This window comes from Brassica oleracea, chromosome C7 (assembly GCF_000695525.1).
Source record: "Brassica oleracea var. oleracea cultivar TO1000 chromosome C7, BOL, whole genome shotgun sequence".
NCBI classification, from domain to species: Eukaryota; Viridiplantae; Streptophyta; class Magnoliopsida; order Brassicales; family Brassicaceae; genus Brassica; species Brassica oleracea.
The window spans coordinates 22,780,382-22,789,777 of record NC_027754.1 but is presented as its reverse complement, the minus strand read 5'-3'; positions in this window follow the sequence as shown (position 1 = coordinate 22,789,777).

The window sequence follows — 9,396 nt, the reverse complement described above, 5'->3', positions numbered from 1 at the left end:
CGACAGAACCGGCTGAAGTGTTTGACGTCCTTCATGCCCCACCAACAGGAACAGCGATCGATACCGGCCTAGCCATAAGGCCAGGACACTGAGCCTGCGACCTCGACCTAAGAGTCGGTCTGCGTCGAGCTTTCTGAGCTCGTTCCAATGACCCAGCCTCAGAGGACTCGTCATGACGATCGGGTAACGCGTCCTTCTCCCTCGCTCCTGAACGAATTTCTCCCTCGCTCCTGAACGAAACAGATCTGGAGAATTGAGGAACACGCAAACAAACTAGCTCGGATCTTTTCGAAAAAGGAGAGAAAAGAAAGATCAGCTTACTTTTGTTACGGCGACCCTTCCTTGGTCGAACGAGAGCCGCTAGACCAATAGGGGTAGCTCGGTTTCACCCGGTTGAAGAGTGTAAGCAGCTCGAATTCGATCTATGGTAAATGCGAGCCATCGAGGGTTACCTCACCGCAGAGTGGCGATTAGTCCATGAAGCTCGGGAGTCATAGGTGCAGGACCGAAGGGCTCTACAAATAAGTAGAGAAAAGTTAAAAACGCCAAAAGAGATCGAAGAGCGGAATTCACTTCGAAAAAGAAAAACTTACCAATCTCGTCGGACCACTCCCTAGGGATCCTTCCGAAATCAAAGTCGCCGACCGACGCCGGGTTAATCTTGAAGAAGAAAAACATTTCTCTCCACCGGTCATCCCTGTTAGGAATACCGTCTATGATATAACGGTGATGGACCATGGATTTTACCCAGTTTTAGCCATGGTCTATAAGTGTTTTAATATATATATACTACTATATAGAGTCTATTTAGGATATTTACAGGTTCAGGGACGATTTGGAGGAATGTAGTGATTTTGGTGTCTTTTGGAGCCTTTTTAGTGCAGAGCTGCACAGACATGTCAGATGTCTAGCTATGGATAGAGACCTTTACACCGTTAGATTGAGCCCATCGTTTGACACAAGATAGAGCTTTGAGTTAGATTTCCAATGCCACAGGTTTTAGGTCAATCAGCATCTTGTAGCAGAAGTTATGCCCGTTTTACTGAAGAGTGATCAGTCTGCCTCGCAAGAGGAAGCTGTCGAGGAGATGAAGGACTGTTGATCGATAACACAGCATTGGTATCGATCGACAGTGATACCAGAATATGGGCTGAGCATATTTTATGACCGTTGAAGCCCAGAAGCAACCCCAAATTATCAGAATACCCTTGGACGACCTAAAACCCTATTTATGTGTTTTCTAAGCCATTGTTGACGGCTAAGCTTTATTTTATTCATAGTTCTAGGATAGGAGAAAAGAGGGGAACTCCTTCAGAGTCCTCTCGGAACTCCATTGTTTTGGTTTTATTTATATTTTATGTTATTCATCTATTCATCTATGATTTCTGTGACAAACATCATGCATGAGTAGATCCACCTGCTAGGTTTAGGAATTTCTAAGGTTTTGAATGAATTTCCGAATTATATGATTGTTAGGATATCTAAGGATCTCTACATCAGGATAGCTTGTAATACTAGGATCTAGAGTAGTTGGAAAACCACGAGAGTGTGACTAATTGCTTGAACCAAGAATCATAGGACAATTGAACGGAACCCGAATCCTGCTGGATTAGATACCTAGGCGCATACGAGAGTTGGTCTAGGAATCTAGTTGAACATAATCGATCAGATCCATAACACTTGCCTAAGGCAGTGTCGATCGACGCTTATACCATAGCATCGATCGACACTCAATCCGTAGCATCGATCGGCGCTCATACCATAGCATCGATCGACACTCGATCTATGTTAACATGCGAGAGCTGAAACACTGAACTTAGTCAATAGATTAGACTCACAGCGAGAGCTGGTTGTCTTTTGCATTAGATATCGAGTTCTAGAATCAATCCTTAGCATCTATAGTTTAGAGTTCTAATAACCTGAATGTAACCCTAAGTCTTGTAACCATCCTTCCATCAAACAACTCTTTGCCAAGCTGAACAATTGTCTTGTTCAACTTGTTTATTGTTTACTGCTTTGCATATCTTTATTTACTTCTTCAAACCTATTAGCCTAGCTCCCTGTGAATTCGATCCCTAAGTACTACAACTCGACCTCTTATTTGAGTGAGTATAAATCACTCCTTAGGGTAATTTGAGTGATATCAGAATCAAAAGCTAATATTGAAAACTCATAACACAAATCACACATAAAAAGTTTGACGAAATCAAAATTCAAAAAAATGATAGATTTTTTTTATTGTGCTTCAGGAACATGCATATGAGTACCAGAAGCAACAAGGGGATAGGGCTCTTACTAGTAGAGCCACTCGATTTGGAACGTGTGATCCATAAGTCTAAGAGGTCAGTCGACACCCTCCAAGCAGCGATTGACAGCGTAGAAATCCAAGCGTCGATCAACACTGTTTACCCGACGTCGATAAACACTGTTCACCTGACGTCGATCGACACTGTTCACATGACGTCGATCGACACTGTTCACCCGAAGTCGATCGACACTGTTCACTTGACGTCGATCGACACTGATCATCTGACGTCGATCGACATTGTTCACCCGACGTCGATCGACACTGTTCATCAATCGACGATCGACACTGCTCATCAACCATCGATCGACACTGTTCATCTGCCGTCGATCGACACTGTTCATCTGCCGTCCGACACCACTTGTTTAGAGGCAGAGAATGTGGAAGTGCTCATTCTTATGGTCGATGAGAATGGGATGTTAAGAGATGAAGAAGGTCGCACCCGCAACAGCACAAGACAGTTGATTAATGCTCATGGTGCTGTGATCCCTGATGTGATTGATGTTGCTGAGATGAATGACTTTGACCTGAGCCGAGAGTGGTATGATTGGGTAGGACAAGACCCCTTCCAGGGTCTTCCTCACCAAGATCCTAGAAACCACGTTGAAGAGCTTGAGGATCTCGTGTCAAGGAGTGAGCAGAATGAAGTATCTGAATACCACATGCTCTGCAAGATCTTCCCATATTCTATCTATCGGGATGCATTCAGATGGCTCAGTCAACTGCAACCATGATCTCTAACCAGCTGGGATGACATTGAAAGAGCCTTCCTTTACAAATTTCTTGATGATGCTGAAGCAACGCGAGAAAAGAAGAAAAATGATAAATGGGAGAGGTTCTTGGCATCGTTAGATGAGGAGTATATGATTCCAATACAGCTGCTCGACGACATTATGGCAAAAAGGGATGAACAACATGTGTCTGGAGAGCTGAGCAGAGTAGAGGAAGCTGGTACTGAAGACACGACCTCAACGTCGACCGACGGTAGGACCTCAACGTCGACCGACGGCAGGACCTCAACGTTGACCGACGGCATGACCTCAACGTCGATCGACAGCACAACCTCAACATCGATCAACAGTACAACCTCAACGTCTACCAACGGTACAACCTCAACGTCGATCGACGATGTAGAAAAAAAAGTCACTATGGAAGACTTCTTAGAGCTGGAGGAATGTCTTGAGGATATGGATCAGAATTTGGAGAAGAAGCTTGATGACGATCAGCATACTTCGAGAGGAGATCTGGAAACTTCACCAAAGGGTAGCATCGATCGACACCAACCTGATGAGATCGATCGACAACCAGCAGATAGCATCGATCTACACCCACACTCCATCATCGATCGACACACACCCGAGATCGTCGATCGACACCCATCGTTGGAAGAACTACCAGTATACATAGTAGAGCTGGAACCAGTTGAGGAAAGAGTGCACGAGTCTGAGGCCTCACACAATGCTGACTCTAAACATCTGAGACTACTTATATGCACAGAAGAAGCTGTTGGGTTTCACAAAAGAGTAAAGAGGATATATGACCCTGTGAAGATTGTGATTCCTTGAACTGTAGTCGAAGTTGAATTTCCTATCCCACCAGATAGATGTATGAAGTTAAGTCCTTACATTGGGGTACTTGATGATCCTCTACATGCAGAAGCTTCTCAGAGAGGGTTGCGATTTAGAGATGAAGTCGATAAGGGCCCAACAGAAGCAGCATCGATCGACACCGACCAGATACCATCGAACGGCACCACGGATGCAATATCGAACGACATAAAAATACCGGTATCGATCGACACTACCACTTCTCCATCGATCGACACTGGGAGCATATCAGAGCAGAAGGAGTTCGATGTTTGTGGAAATCTTTTTGATGGAGAAACCACCACGCGATCAGACAAGTCTGGGGGAAAGAAGAGTAGGAATTGGAAGAAGAGGAAAAGGACCAAAGGAGGTTCTTAGTTATCATTGATCCCTCACTTCTCAGATGGTGTCAGGAAATCCGGAGTGCGCAGCAGATGCTTCTCACAGCCATTTGCAAAGCTTTGAGCACTCCTTATTGCTGAGATGATAGACAAAGGAGTAGAGTCTATGGAGGAGGCTTTTACACAAGAATGATAAAGCTTGAGAGAGTAGACATTGAGACTTGTTTGGAGCATGCTCTCATTCTCATCCGGACTAAATCAGATCTCCAAAGTCAAGCTAAATGACTATAACAAAGCACTGAGTTGGAGGCAACCCACTATTAGGTAATTTCTTTCAGTTTAGTTTAGATTGTTACTCTTTAAAGTTTTTATTTATTGCAGGTCAAAAAAAAAAAACCTCGGAAGACGAGTTTGCAAAGGATCGACGATGGCTGCGCAGCATCGATCGACAGAGCATTACTAGCATCGATCGATCGCCACTTAACTGTGTCGATCGACAGAGCTTCAAGAGTATTGATCGCCACTTAACTATGTTGGTCGACACTCATATCAAAGTCAGGTATACCGTTTTCCTTGTTAAATATTGTCCTTATTATTTATTTCCCCACTGATCTTACACTGTATAACACTGGAGATAGTGTTGTTTAAGTCTGGGAGAGGTTTACTAATATTGTGTGTTTAGTTAGCTATTTAGAATATATATAAAAAAAAAGGATCCGAGTTGACGATTGCCTAGCATATCGACCGATGAGAGCATGTCGATATCGATCGACAGTACATTCCCTGTAGCGACCGATGGTAACTCCTTTCCATCGATCGACACTTAATCCGGTCAGGTATATCGTTCTAACTTGTTAAATTGAGTACTTATGATTTATTTATCACCATAACTCCGACTAGATATACACTGGGGACAGTGTAATTTAAGTCTGGAGGGAGGTTTACTGATACTTAGTTTATTGTGAGTCTTATCAAACGTTTTCAAAAAAAAAAAAGTTTTATTGAGTCAAGAAGGAGATAATGAACTTATTAGATTTTTGCTTGTTATCTAACCACTCTTTAGCATCATTCTAGACTTACTGATTGCAGATAGTACTAAAGATACTAAAGTGGATCAACCTGTCAACTATTCACACTTGCTGAGATTGTTTGAAAGAACCAAAGCTGACCTCCAACACTAAGCTTGACACAACTGCTTGTCTTGGGGCTTGGTATACATGGGATCGGATTCTTCAAACAAGTCTGGAAGGTAAAGCCTTGTATAGATTTATCATATTTTTTCTCTCTATTTCGACCTTATATTTATAGGTAGAGATATTTATTTTCAAAAAGAAAAAAAACGAAAAAAAAGAAAGGAAAAGAAAAAGAAAAAATAAATATAATATAATATATAATATGTGTTAGTTAGGTGGAATCCGAACATGACTTGGTGGCTACAACCATTAAGACTTGCTTCATAAGGATTCCGACAAAAATAATTCGAACGGGACTTGGTGGCGGCAATCATCAAGGTTCGATTCACATGAATTCTTGGATATAGGTCAAAAAGAAGTGAACAGGACTTGGTGGCAACCACCATTAAGGCTTGATTCATGGAAACCTGTCCAATCTTGGTCAATGATCCTGCAATAAAAGCAGACTTTGACTAAAAAGAGAAATTAGTAGAGAGAAAAGATAGAAACTAACTTTTACCTGCAGATCCATATACTTGTTTGAAAATCCTTGCATCATGTGATTTATAAGTGTTTTAATATATATTTGCTACTTTATAGAGTCTATTTAGAGTATATACAGGTTCAGAGACGATTTGGAGGAAAGTGGTGATTTTGGTGTCTTTTGGAGCCTTTTTAGTGCAGAGCTGCACAGACGTGTCAGATGTCTAGCTATGGATGGAGATATTCCCACTGTTAGATTGAGCCCATCGTTTGACACAAGATAGAGCTTTGAGTTAGATTTCCAATGCCACCGGTTTGAGGTCAATCAGCATCATGTAGCAGAAGTTATGTTCGTTTTACTGAAGTGTGGTCAGTCTGCCTCGCAAGAGGAAGTTGTCGAGGAGATGAAAGACTGTCGATCGATAACACAGCATTGGTGTCGATCGACAGTGATGCCAGAATATGGGCTGAGCATATTTTATGACCGTTGAAGCCCAGAAGCCACCCCAAATTACCAGAATATGTTTGGACGACCTAAAACCCTATTTATGTGTTGTCTAAACCATTGTTGACGGCTAAGCTTTATTTTATTCATAGTTCTAGGATAGGAGAGAAGAGGGGAACTCCTTCAGAGTCCTCTTGGAACTCTATTGTTTTGGTTTTATTTATATTTTATGTTATTCATCTATTCATCTATGATTTCTGTGACAAACATCATGCATGAGTAGATCCACCTGCTAAGTTTAGGAATTTCTAGGGTTTTGAATGAATTTCTGAATTATATGATTGTTAGGATATCTAAAGATCTCTACATCAGGATAGCTTGTAATACTAGGATCTAGAGTAGTTGAAAAACCATGAGAGTGTGACTAATTGCTTGAACCTAGAATCATAGGACAATTGAGTGGCATGAGAGTGCAATGAATTAACGGAACCCGAATCCTGCTGGATTAGATACCTAGGCGCATACGAGAGTTGGTCTATGAATTTAGTTGAACATAATCGATCAGATCGATAACGCTTGCCTAAGGCAGTGTCGATCGACGCTTATACCATAGCATCGATCGACACTCAATCCGTAGCATCGATCGACGCTCATAGTAGCATCGATCGACGCTCGATCTGTGTTAACATGCGAGAGCTGAAACACTGAACTTAGTCAATAGATTAGACTCACAGCTCGAGTTGGTTGTCTTTTGCATTAGATATCGAGTTCTAGAATCAATCCTTAGCATCTATAGTTTAGAGTTCTAATAACCTGAATGAAACCCTAAGTCTAGTAACCACCGTTCCATCAAACAACTCTTTGCCAAGCTGAACAACCTTAACAAAACAAGATAAGAATGGACCAAACACTAGGGAGTGTGGTATCCACGGCCTCGATGACCTCAACCTCCTTTACCTTTCCCTCGTACCCTAGTCCAATCCATATCTTGATATTTCTGAACTGGTTTTATTGGCCTCCCACCTCTTGACATGTTGAGATTTGCTATAGCATCACTCATCATCCCATTTCCAACATCATGAACACTGAATTGCTCAATGTCATTGTGAAAAGGGCTGCCATGTGTAGGTGTGTACATAAAAGCCAATTAATTGTCTCATGATTCCAAATTGGTCTCGGAAACAATAATATGAGATGAAATTTCTTCCATAATAGTTAGTTCAGCTGGAGCAGGAGGGGTACCTGCGAATGGTGGTGTAGTGGATTGAGAGTTTGAGCCATTGGCTATTGTTACCTTAAAGTGGATGGATAGCTTTACTGGTGTTGACTGAGCCTTAAGCTCAACACCCTTTTGTGATTGCAATTGCTCAATCTCTGTCCCATTAGTGGGCTCTAAAATCTGATCAGTAGAAGCTAAAACCAAATCCGCTTCTGAATCTTCAACTTGTATCACCTCTTTTCCTGACTGTTCTTTATTCGGCTTAACCCCACGATCTTCATTTAGCACCTCATTCACTGAAAATGTTTCCACATTCTTTTGGACAGCTGGGAGTAGACATCTTTTCTCTTTATATCCTAAGTATCCACATCTACCACAAGTACTCGGAATCCATGTATACTTAAGATCCACCAAGAATCTGCGAGCATTAGGACGAGTACACATCTAGCCAAGTCTAAAAATATCATAGACTGTCTTGTATCACAAATCTTCAATATACACGTCACAAGATCTACTAGGGTATATTTTGCTTAACTAATTTTTTTTTTATGAGAGAAGCTCCGAGCGCATGATCGTCTTGGCTTTCATTATTAAGTTAGCAGTTGCCATAACACCGATGCATAATCTTGATCGGGCAGTAAGTATCATGACCAGCGTTACCGAATAATGCAAGAGTCATATTGCCGATATGCAGTCCCGGCCCTTGACCATGGCTATAAGGGCGGTTGCCCTGGATACACGGGCCCGCAAATTTTCTTAGAGTTATTTTATTAATTATAAAGGTTTATTTCAATTTTTTTACAACAAAAAAAAACTATTTTATCATTCAATTTTGAAGTGGTCTGGTTAATCAGACCGGAATGAATAACCAACATAAGAAAGAGACCTATGAAAAGATCGAGCAGATCTGGCCTGGCTAAATGATCTGCAGTCCTATTCTGTTTCGGAGAAATATAGCTTATCCTGAAATCTTCTCTTTAATTCTTGAATCTCTTCCAACACAGTCGAGAAATTCAGCCATGCATAAGGTTCGTTTAGCATTACTATTAACTCTGTATTTTAAATTGTTGAAAGACTAATTACTTGGTAAAGTTATAATAAAAGGTCCATATAATCAACTAAAACTAACTCACACACAACAAGACAAAACCCTATAAAAAACTGTATGGTTTCACTATTTTATAGTTTTACAGATGAAAAAATTCTATTGGTTCAACTTAAGAAAATGCAACAAATAAAAGTTAAGAATTGTTTACAAAATAGCCCATATTCAATACTTCACTGAAAACTATTAAAGGTTTTTTTGCAAAATTGACCTACAACTTAAAGTCAAATAAAAAACTAATCTCTTTTTTTTTTAAAATTGGTTTTGCCCTATTCACCCCACAAGTTCATATAATTTACGAAAATGCCATCAATTTTTTTTTTTTTTTCGAAAATGACATCTTTACTCTCTCTCACCCTCATCATCTTCAAGTAATTACAAGATTGTCATTGTCATCAATACCACAACCACCATGAACAACCAATTTGAAGCTCTTAATGCTCCCAAAATCGATTTACCCTTCTTCTTTTTCTATTCTTATGAACTAAACACAACATATCTCTCACTTTCTCTCCACAATGAGCTAAAAAACCCAAGATTTTGATTCTAAAATTTTTATGGTTCATAGAGTCATAGAAGCTAACGATTCTGGGTGGGTGACTTTCGTTTGTGATTTTGTGTGCTTAGAGAAGCCTTATGTATGCTAAGGAACTTATCTCACCAATTTAAGGTATGACATCGAGTTTTTTTCCAGATCTGTTCGTCAGACGACTTACTTGGGAAGTCGTCTGGCTGTAGAC